Raw genomic sequence first — 12153 nt, 5'->3', positions numbered from 1 at the left:
AGAAAAACCCAGGGAACAGAGTTTGTACTTTTAATTCCTTCCAAATCCACAACACTCCTTCTCCTCCAAGATCAATCAACACAGAAGAATCCCCAAACTTCAAACACCCCAATACACTGCACCTCACCAGAGACAATCCAATATTCACTTGCTCCTGCACCTCAAACCCCTGACCGCTGGAAAACATAAGAATGCATACAGCCATCGACTGATCGACCATTTTTATCCTGTTTACAATTTCACGGTTATTTCCAGATTTTATTTGCGTATGTAAATCCTAAATCACTGGAAACACGTTTGGCCAAGAATGTTAAAAATAAGGAAGATGTTCCAAAAATTAAAAAAAAAAACGAAACAAGTAAGATACGAACGTTTTTCCGTAATGATTATGTAAATACAGTAGCAATGATATGGAGTCAGTCTAAATTATGTGTTCTAAGCCCCGTTTCTGAAATAAAGATGTTTTCAGCACCATAATTAGAAAACAACAGTTCAGTACTGTACTGAGAGAGAGAGGGGTTTGTACAGACACACTGACTGGACACTCCAGTACATGAACACTGCACTGAGAGAGAGAGGGGTTCATACAGACACACTGACTGGACACTCCAGTACATGAACACTGCACTGAGAGAGAGGGGGGTTCATACAGACACACTGACTGGACACTCCAGTACATGAACACTGCACAGAGAGAGAGAGAGAGAGAGAGAGAGAGAGAGAGAGAGAGAGAGAGAGAGAGAGAGAGAGAGAGGGGGGGGTTAATACAGACACACTGACTGGACATTGCAGTATATGAAAACTACACTGAGAGTGAGAAGGGTCAATACAGACAAAGTGACTGACATAATAGTCCAAAGGAGTTAGTACAGACAGACCCTGGTGGACTGGAATGTTTAAACCTATCTATATAAATATAAAATCTAAAGATATAACACAATAATTATAATACAAATACAACATTTGTATTTTCCCGAATGACGTCGGATTGTACACTGATTCGGTGAAAGAATTATATTATAATACAAATACAGTATTATATACCGTGATATATATATATATCATAATAACGTCGGATTACACACTGATTTAGAGAAACAAATGCTGAATATGAACGAGTTATTTTTATAACCGGCCAACAGTTCAGTTTCCAGTAAAGAATCCCGTTGCTACATCACACAAGACTTTCCGACTTCACTCTGTATCTCTCCACTATATTCTCACCAGTGAGGAAGTTAAAGATACTGGTTTTAAACACAGACACTCTGACTACATACAAGTCACCACACTGACCAGACAGCTCCAGTTTCGTGTTCAATTCTTCTTTTATTTCTGCAGTGACTTCACAGGGAAGCGGGTGTCCAACACGATCTGTCCCTCCCTGATCTCCTCCTGCTCCCGACTCCTTCTCCCACAGCTGCAATCTCACCTTCAGGCTCTCGTTTTCCTTCTTCAGCTGTGCCATTTCACTCCCGACACTTTCTTCCATACACTGTGTGATTTTAAACACAGACCGTCTCGCCAGAGTCTGGGAGACGCTGCGGAGTTTGTTTTCAATCTCATCCTCAGAGTCAGACATCCTGTTTCGGAACACATGTGAAACTTCATACACGATCGATTTGAGCAAAACCTCCATGAAAGAGCGAAGTTCAGTTTCCAGATTGAACAGTAAAATTGCCATATTTAACCAAAGTTGATCACAAATACAGAGAGATTGCTGTGCTGATACTGAAATGACAAACACTAAAACTCCTACGCCCCTACGGGTCTATATTATTGCAAGGGTTTTAATTCACACCTGAAGCAGGAACTGGCGATCACTCCTACATCCTGCCACATGACGCACTTCATAGTGATTGTTGCTATGCACTTCACGTGAAGGACTTTCAGTATGTTGGATCTTGTTGAATATACAATGAAAAATAATGTAGCATTGTTTACAAATATATGTGCGTAAAATATACACATATATGTACACATACAAATATATATGTTGTATTTTCATATATGTCCAGATCCTTCGCCTGTATTGAAATAAATAACAGTACTTAAACGTGTATTGAAATAAAGAGATCAAACTTTGAATGTAATGGATTCATACAGTATCTAAACAATGTCTGCTAATAGACGGTAATGTGGACAATTCCTGTTGCCAATTGGTTGGATATCTCCAAGACATCCAAGAGATCAGGTATTGAAAATATTTTTTAAACAGAAAATGTGAAATGGAAAGTAGGTCAAAAGCCTTCTGATAACCTAAGTACACCATACTACATGTTCTGTGCATCCATTAGTTTTATGGGCTTTATGGGATTTAATTAATTAGACAAATTATATTTCTGATTACAATAGATAGTTTTATATCTCTATTCATAGTAAAGGTTGGTTTTATTATAATTTATAGTAATCCTTTGTTTCATTTTTTTTTCAGAAAAAAAGACTGCAATGTTGATGGAATAAGAAAAAAAGGTCCCTAAAAGACTGATTTGAATGAAGCATTTTTTATCCAAATTTAACATTTTGCAGCTCTCTGACAAACCAGCAGCATTCTGACAGACAGAGGAGTTGTAAACTGTCATTGTCTCAGTTGTCCAGAGGAGCAGAGTGACTGAGAGGTCAGAGCTGTTAGCTGGTATTGTCAGTGTGAGAACAGCTCTCCAGCTGTCTCATTGACTTCACACCACCTGAGTGCTGATGCTCTTTCTCTCCTGCTCTTCTCCTCTCCACTACCGTCTTTTGTTCTTTTGTTTGATTTATCAGCTGCCCCTCATACATGAAGGAGGCACCAAAGCCAAAACATTGTGTCTCTTTTCTTTTCACTATGGAATAAACCTTTACCTGCTCCTGTCTCATTCACTCTCTTTCTCACCTTGTCTGCAGTCTCACCTCCTGCTGCTCCATTGTCTGCAGTTTCTGTCCAGAGTTTCACCTCCTGCTGCTCCATTGTCAGAATGAATGATGAGTCACAGGACTGTTCTCACCTGTTAACACCCAGTAACATTTCTGCCCAGGTGGCAATTTAAATACCTGATTCTGTATTTTAATGTGTCTGTTTTGTGTTTAATGTCTTCACCCTGCTCTTTTTTGTAATGAAATTTATGTGCTTGAAGTTGTAAAACTCAAACCTTGGTTTACTATGAGATTTTAACATGATTTCTTGCTGTAATGTTCATCTGCATTTGATATGTTTATATTTCACTATATTTAATCATAATCATATGTACTCATACATAATCCATGTAGATAATGTAAAATAAATCTCATGTCACAGTAAAGGCCCACACAGTGAGAATTCTTGAAGAATAAAATCACACTGCACAACTTTGGGACATCACGTCCAAGTTTAGTGACAGCAACATTAGAGATTTTAAGCTAAGACATTTCAGATCACCTTTTTATTAAAAGTTCAAGCAAAATTGAATAACTTTGCAAGGAACATTTCAAAATCTCAATCAAATCCAGTACAATCCCAATGGATTAATCTGAATTTACTCTCTGCGATCCCGACAAGTTGGGAAACAATTTTATGGTTCTTACGGTAAGAAAAATAGCACGAGACCACACAGATTCTTTAATGCTTACATCATAATGTTATTAGACTAGGACACCAATGTGAATATGTGTTTGGGTTTCGATGAGCTGATTCTTGTTGAAGAATTGGTGATTTAAGATTAAAGAATCAGTAGTGTCGGAAAGCAGGAGCTCTGTTTCTCAGCGATCTTGAAGGCATGTCTATGTAGAGCACAGTGTGAAGATCTGTACTAAAGAACACCAAGTGCTTAATATGACATCTTTTACCATTGCAACTTTTCATCTCAGGTATACTTTTAGAAGGCATAGAAAGAATAGTTGTGTTGACACTCTCATCACACAGCAGAGTGGCGCATCTGACGCGTGCTGGGCCCATAACCCAGAAGTTGATGCAGCAAAACCCTTCTCTTCTATGGACGTTTTATGGAAGACTTAAGCACACCATCGGGTCAATGTAGAATAAGAAAAAAAACATAAACAAAGTCTCTTCGTATAAGTCCCGTTCTAAGTTTCTTGCTTTTGTGAGCAAACTTACCCAGATCTGCAATATTTTAAAATATATGGAATAATTAATTGGAAATAACTAAATTATCGACAATATCCAGTTATATACTTGGACAGACAAAAAAATGATTATGATATTACATATAACCACATACTTCATATCCTACAGATTAACATACTGACCAGAATAATTGAAAAGCTTTGATTCTGAACCCCTGCAGTTAGTGTTAATTAGAAAAACAAGTGCTGAAACCTGAGCATAAATTCAGCTGCTCTCCAGGTTTGTTCCACATGGTTTTTCGTTGCAATTGAGCTCAGAGCTGGAGATGATCTCTAGATAGAACCGTGTTAACTAGTCTGCAGCTGTGTGCTCCTTTCGAAACTTTGTTGCAATTGACTCAATGTGTGGTTCAATAGTTCTCAGGTGCAGTTCACTTACACAGAGGACATGTTTTGGGTTGTAAAACCCAAAACAGTAGCAGCAGTTAGAAGTTTGCTGTGCTTCCAGGATCATTTTCAGCCTTATAAACTGGTTATCACACTGCTGATCACTATATTAAGCAGTTAATAGCCTGGAGCTGTTTAGACTGCTCTTGTCATTTCTTTTAATAAGAAGCACCGAACAATTTTAGAAAGCTTTTCAAGTTCTGACATAAATTTGTTTATTTCTGGCTATCAAATGAGAGACTCCAGAATATTAAAAAGTGCTTCGACCTTTAAGTCGGGGTTTTACAAACTAGGGTACTGAGGGAGTGCCCATACATGCTCTGCAATGGGGAAGAAATCGAAATTCTCATCTGTGCTGTGAAGGAGATTCTCAAATGCTTCCATCATATTGCTTTCATGCTAGGATACAAGTGTGTATAAATGTTTGGTTTTCACTGATTCTTGTTGAAGAATTGGGGATTTACGGTGAAAGAATCAGTATCCTCGGAATGCAGAAGCTTTGTTTCTCAGCAATCGTAAGGATCCCGAAGACAGGTCTATGTAGAGCAGTGTGATGATTTGTATTAAAAAGACAATGTCAGCAATTCAAAGCATGTAGGCAGCATGAATAAAACAATGCAGAGCTCAGTAAAAACAATCTGAAGCCTTAATTCCCTTCATATCCCGAGCAGTGCATTCTGACACGGTGGCTGTGTAGAAGAAAATGAGAAATGCCAAACTTTACCCACCTCATTGCGGTTACTGCTACTCCTGCGTCAGTAGCTTTAAGATTCTCCTGACATCTGATTGTCTTGCATCTAACATTAAGAGGATTTCTCTGCTGGCCACGAGACACGAACTGGCAACTTTCCAGCCACAGGCACAGATCCCTACCCACCACACCACCCCATATACTATGGATGGTACTACTGCGCTGAGCTCACTCTGGTGCAGTTCAGCAATGTGAGAGGAAGGGCAGTAACGCAATGGATAACGCATATCAGAAGATTGTAGGTTCATCTCCTGCTTGACTCGTGTTGGCTCCTCAGTAATAAATGTCCTCTGTGTAAGTGAACTGCACCTGAGAGCTATAGAACCACACATTGGGTCAATTGCAACAAAGTTTCGAAAGGAGCACACAGCTGTGGACTAGTTAACACGATTCTATCTAGAGATCATCTCCAGCTCTGAGCTCAATTTCAACAAAAAACCATGTGGAACAAACCTGGAGAGCAGCTGAATTTATGCTCAGGTTTCAGCACTGTTGTTTTTTCTAATTAACATTAACTGCAGGGATTCAGAATCAAAACTTTTCAATTATTCTGATCAATGTGTTAATATGTAGGTCATAATTGTTATTTTTTCTGTCTCGTTCAAGTATATAACTGGAAATCGATAATTTAATTTAGTTATTTCCAATTCAACAATGTTAAATATTTTAAAATATTGCAGATCTGGGTAAGTTTGCTCTCTAAAGCAGGAAAGATAGAACAGGACTTAACTTCCACATTCAATTTATTGGTGATTCTTTGTTACGCACTGAACCTTTTTATTTTTAGCTTAAACAGAGAAAGCTATAAAGGGTCCTGAATCAAGTGTTCAGAATCATGCGGATCAGAAAATTGTAGATCTGACTCCTGCCTGGCTTGTCAATCAGGCTCCTGTCACGATCGCTAACCCCTCCTCTTAAGGGAGCTCCAGCCCTTCCTCGTTCCTTCCCATTGTCTGCACCTGTTCCCTATTCCCGTTCCCCCTTAAAAGCCAGACGCTGACCTCACTCCTGGCTTCTCATTGATTTCCGTGTCGTGAGAGCCCGGGGTCCTGCTGCATCTGGCTCCGTTATGATTTTAGTTTCCTGGTCCTGATTCCCTGCCCCGCCGGTCCCGACCCGGTTCTGGTTTTAACTACGGATGGATCCCCTGGTCTTGGACTAAACCTCTCGTCTTGGATTCCTCCTCTGGATTTACCCTTGGATTGTTCGCCCTGGATTCACTCCCCCCGGACACTAGCACTGCATGGACACGCCCCCCTGTCTCCCGACCGACTCCTGCATGATATTTTTCCCCTTGTGTCTTCACTATTCTGGATTGCGTCGTCCGCATAGGGCCCGGAAAGAACTGTTCGTGACAGAATGAGAAGCCAACACCCGGGCCCCGCGGACGGCGTATTGGTACCTGGACTCCATCCTTTTTATTTTTGTTTTGTTTAGGGCTTCGGAGCCGCCCTGGAAAGGAGGGGCGTACTGTCACGATCGCTAACCCCTCCTCTTAAGGGAGCTCCAGCCCTTCCTCGTTCCTTCCCATTGTCTGCACCTGTTCCCTATTCCCGTTCCCCCTTAAAAGCCAGACGCTGACCTCACACCTGGCTTCTCAATGATTTCCGTGTCGTGAGAGCCCGGGGTCCTGCTGCGTCTGGCTCCGTTATGGTTTTAGTTTCCTGGTCCTGATTCCCTGCCCCGCCGGTCCCGACCCGGTTCTGGTTTTAACTACGGATGGATCCCCTGGTCTTGGACTAAACCTCTCGTCTTGGATTCCTCCTCTGGATTTACCCTTGGATTGTTCGCCCTGGATTCACTCCCCCCGGACACTAGCACTGCATGGACACGCCCCCCTGTCTCCTGACCGACTCCTGCATGATATTTTTCCCCTTGTGTCTTCACTATTCTGGATTGCGTCGTCCGCATAGGGCCCGGAAAGAACTGTTCGTGACATACGCATGCTGACGCAGCTACTCACCTGATATTTAACATTCCTATAATCACAACTATGAATGTCCACTGTGGGTATTTTTTCCATGATTATTTATTCTGTCATTGAAGCATATTTTACCTCATACCGAAGTGTCATAATCACTGAAAAAATAGAAAATGATAAATCACTATGAATTGCATTTAGCCTGTTCTGATCTAGATATTCTATATACTTTAACATGCCATGTTCACAATGTCAAAACTCAGAAATGCAACAGTGAAGTGTTGTAATTACAAATATACATAGTGTTGGAATATTGAGATGTTTTGGTAATGAGGAAGGAGAGACATGCCATGTTCACAGGGTCATATTTAAAAAAATGGTACAGTACAATTTCTTGTACTTCAGGATTAAGAGAGCCTGTTACATTGTGTCTCACACCTCAGTGTCAGAATTTTGAGATGTTTTTATAACCAGGGGGTAGGTTTATAGCAATAAACAGAAAGTGCCATCACCCTTTGCTCATCCTCGGTTAACTATATATTATCATATGCCATGTTCTAAATGTCCCATTTATATTAAAATTTCTTGTAAAATGCAAGATTTTAAGACTTTTTATGATCAGAAGGCAAGGTTGTGGTAAATATGCAGAAAGTGCCTGTGAACTTATGTTTTGCCTTTGTTTTTTTTACTTATTGTGTTTGTGTTATTGTGAGTTTTGAAAATTGGTTTACAATTTTCTGAAATGTGTTTCACACAAAAATGCTATTTGGATAGTCACAACTTACATATTCCCCTTTACTGAGAATAAGTATAGTAATCCATCCCGATTAGTACTTTTAAAAATTACTGTAGAGAGCCATCTACAGGCGAAAGGCGGCATAACATCACAGCAGCAGCATTTAAGGCAGAAGAAGAAGCTGGCGAATAAGAACCCATCTTCAGCCTCGTTAATGCAATACCATTGGGTGAAGTGGAAAAATATTTCTTGCTCTGAATCCTAACATTTTTATAGGAGGTGTTCTAGTACTTCTTGCCTCAGATAAAACTGCCAATACATCACTTATTTCTACTCCATCAATAGCAGCAGTGTTATCGGTACTGAGTCCTAAATGTATGTCCTGTCATCATATAAAATGTTGAAAGTTTCAACTGCATTCAACTGATCAAATTTCTCTTCGATGACTGTTATAATGTTATCCAAAATACATCCAAAACAAATTTGCACTGTTTTTTTTATCCAGAAGAGCATCATGAGACTCAAAACATACCTGTTTTTTCTTCTTTCCAGGAGGAAGGATTGTTCAGATGCAAGCATTGGTCCAAAATCAATGTGCTCTCCTATCGCTGTTGCTTCTTTAAATCCTTCATTTGAACGTCAATATTGAGGGATGATATCATACACATTTTGGTTTTCTTTTAAAGCAATTTTCTTAAAATATGAGCCTCTGTTATAGTTGTCTTGGAAGTTTCGCAAGGTATAATAGACCCCCTTGTGCCCTCAGCTAAAATATGATCAAATACAACAAAATTAATTTACACAGAACAGCATTTATGGTTGCATGTATATTAAAATTAAGATAAATATACAAAAGTATTAAAAAAAACAAATGTACAGTCCTAACATAATCATGCTGTCCAACTGTCTTTTTTGCTTGTCAAGTTCTCCAACAAATCTGTGTCGTAATTTTAAATATTCTAACTAAGGGTGCAACAAGAGCATACATGAATTCTTCTGCCAGCCGTTTGAAGATCAAAGTCCATGGCTGAATATGATGTCCTTGAATGTTGGTCATTATTGGCCATTCCCAGTGATATTGACTTATGTACTTCATTGTTTAACAAAAACATTCACATTTCCTGCAAATATCAAGTGGGTTAAGGTTTTGCTAAGAAATCCAAATAAGTAGAGATGAGGTTTACATTGCAATAATGAGAAGTGTATTTCTGGGAGGGCTCAAACCACTAACCTTTCAATTAACAGAGACTCATGTGTGTCCCTTTTCTCCATTTGCAAGCCTGCAATATACAAGGCAAGATTTGTATTTCATCATACACAAGCTGTATGAATTTCATGAAAAGAAAGTTGTTCCAGAAAGAAAATGAAAACTTGCATTAAACAAAATCAAGCTGCACGTAATCATCCATAGTGATACATTTTGTAAGACAAGACAGGAAGAAAGGCACTGCTGGGATTTGAACTCAGGATCTTTTGTTTAAAAGGAAAGCATGGTAACCAAATCAGCAAAAGTGCATCAACACCATGTCTGACTCAGTGATTGCAGCTGACTGTCGCTGGAGGACAGTTCATTGTGAACAAGTCAGCCTACATAACAAGGGGGAAGAGACTGACCTCTGTGATGCAGTATCCACAAATACTAACCTTCTGTCCAAATGTTCTCTGCTGCATTCTGGATTAGCAGGTAAATATTGGTTTCCATGAATGTGTAGGGTTTTGTGTATTTACTGGGACAATTATTAATTGTAGTAGTAAGTCACAAAATGATTCTTTGATGGCTATTAGAAAACCGACCTTGCGGGATAACTCAGCAACGCACACACACAGATACTAATACACTTATTAATACGTAAAATGTGCATATAAACATAACAGATCTTAAGAGTGTGGGTTAGCAGAATACAAAAGGTATATATTAAATCACGAAGAGTTCCAAACCAAGAGGGACATACATTCAGTATACCATTCTTTTAGACTGTTTCGTAAATGAACTGGGATTACAACTTCTACACTAGATACTCAAAAGCAAGTACATCACTCATAGGTATTAGATTGATATCAATGGTGGTTGAGGTAACAATTGAATTCTCGAGCTGTAATGCAGAATGTTTAATACTCATCCAATCTATGTGGATTCAGATCTCCCGCGGACACAAAGAAGCAGTGGCAGGCTGTTACTGTGTCCAATCGGCACTCTCTGGCTCGGTGCCAGGCAGTGGCCAGTGCGGCTGGCGAGAAGGAGAAGAGGGAGAAATTCCTGCTGAGATGCGCTGCTGATGCTCTTTGAAGACCGGCTAGTTAATGTTGGTTGAAACTAGCAGAGCTTGTGCATATGGAAAGTGACTGAGGGTCCAAGCAAGTCACACTCTTTAGATGGGAAGAAGACCAGTTCTGAATCCTGAGATTCAGCTGTCGACTGTTCCGACCATAGTTCACTCATTGATCAGCCGAGCTTTGGCGGTGGAGTACCGGCGGTTCATGAGGCTTGCTGCTGGGCTAACCTCGGGCCGATCCTTTTGTTATGTGCGGGCAACCTCCGTTCTCGACTCTTAGAACAAAGTAAAGTCCCGGCACTCGGACACACTGGCCATCACGTGATTGTCCGAGCTGAGTCTGAGAACGTCCTGGAGGGGCCTCTTCTGGGCGTTGTGTTTTATCTGGAGGAACTACGGTAGTTTATTGGTTTTAAGTTCCACGGGCATTCAAGACCCACGTTGGGTTACCCTGCCCTACCAGTTCCTGATTGCCTGATTGAGGTGGAGGATGAGTAACAATGCACTTTGACCTTAGGGTTGTAAACCTTGGGATGAGCCCCATAGAATCTCCCAGACAGTAAGGCGCCAGAGATGACCATTTATTAGGGTGCCTGGTGAATCTCAGCCTTGGGAGCTGTTCCTTATCAGGAAACTCTATCAGCTAGAAAAACACCTTAAATGTGAACTAGATGGAATGGCCTCTCTGTATCCAGCTCCACTGAGATGAGGGAGAGAGGGACTGGCAAGGGAGCAGCAAACTTAATTCCCGTATTTTAAATAAGCCTTGCCGCTACAGAAGTGTCCTTAGAAGAAAAACATCTTCTATGATAGTGGTACAGTCCATCCCGCCCCTCCTATAGCCTTTCAAAGAGAAAAAAAATTGAAAACAAAGTATGTCTATGTGTGGTAATCAACCAAGTCTTACAAACATTCTAAACCCTTCCACCTCCTTTCATTGCAAATGATTTGTACATGTTAGAAGGTTAATTTTGGCTTCTGATATTATGGTGGATTAAGAGTCCTGGAATCTTTGTAGAAGGACAAAGATGAAAGAAAGGGCAGTGTAATCATGGCCAAGAGAAGGCAAATGTTGGACTATCTGCTTGGATTGAATGGAGCAAAACGTAGGCAACTCCTTGAGCAGAACCTGCTTCATCCTTCAGACTGGGGTTTCTGAAGATCTGTACATTTGAACTTTCAAAGTGACTAAAGTAAAGGAGTCTTCCGTTTTTACCACATAATTCCCACAGATCAACACTAACAGAGAGTCTAATTCCAGCCAGGATTCAATCACTGTCTCTCAGGCATCCCAGCAGTGGATTTCATGACTTCAGAAAGCCATCTTCACCAGTGGAGAACTCAATGCTCTGAGGTTTACTGGCAGAGTCTCACACTGGGTAATGTTAGATGTTGATAAATAATGTCCTATGGAATTCTACTATTGATAAATCCTACCATGGAACTGTGATGTGTCCTGAAAAAAATCTACTATGATAGTGGTACAGTCCAGCACAGCCTTTAAAATAGAAAAGAAAACCGGACAGCAACAAAGTAAGTCTGTGGTGTAATCAACTAGGTCTTGCAAACATACTTAACCTCTTCCAGCTACCAACATTACAAATGCTGTTTACACATTAGATGGTTATTTTTGGCTTCTGATATTATGGTGGAAAAAGAGCCCTGGAATCTTCGTAGAAGGACAAAAGACGGAAAGAAAGGGCAGTGTAACCATGGCCAAGAGAAGGGAAATGTTGGAGAGATCTCATTCACTTTTTATCATTGTTTTTCCAGCCCAACAAAGATCAACATATATGAGCAGGCGTCCTGTGTCAAATCCAATCTGCCTTCCTTACAAGCATACAGGAATGTCAGTGAATTAAATATTGACATATGAAAATACACAAAAATATGCAATCACAAATATCCAGTTTGAGCAAATATAAGACAATAACAAAGTACCACAAACTACCAGGCATCTAGTACATTACCAGTTCAGGTGGGGAGCTGC

Source organism: Lepisosteus oculatus, chromosome 14 (genome assembly GCF_040954835.1).
Source record: "Lepisosteus oculatus isolate fLepOcu1 chromosome 14, fLepOcu1.hap2, whole genome shotgun sequence".
Taxonomy (NCBI): Eukaryota; Metazoa; Chordata; class Actinopteri; order Semionotiformes; family Lepisosteidae; genus Lepisosteus; species Lepisosteus oculatus.
The sequence above is the reverse complement of the archived record's forward strand: the minus strand, read 5'-3'. Positions refer to the sequence as shown.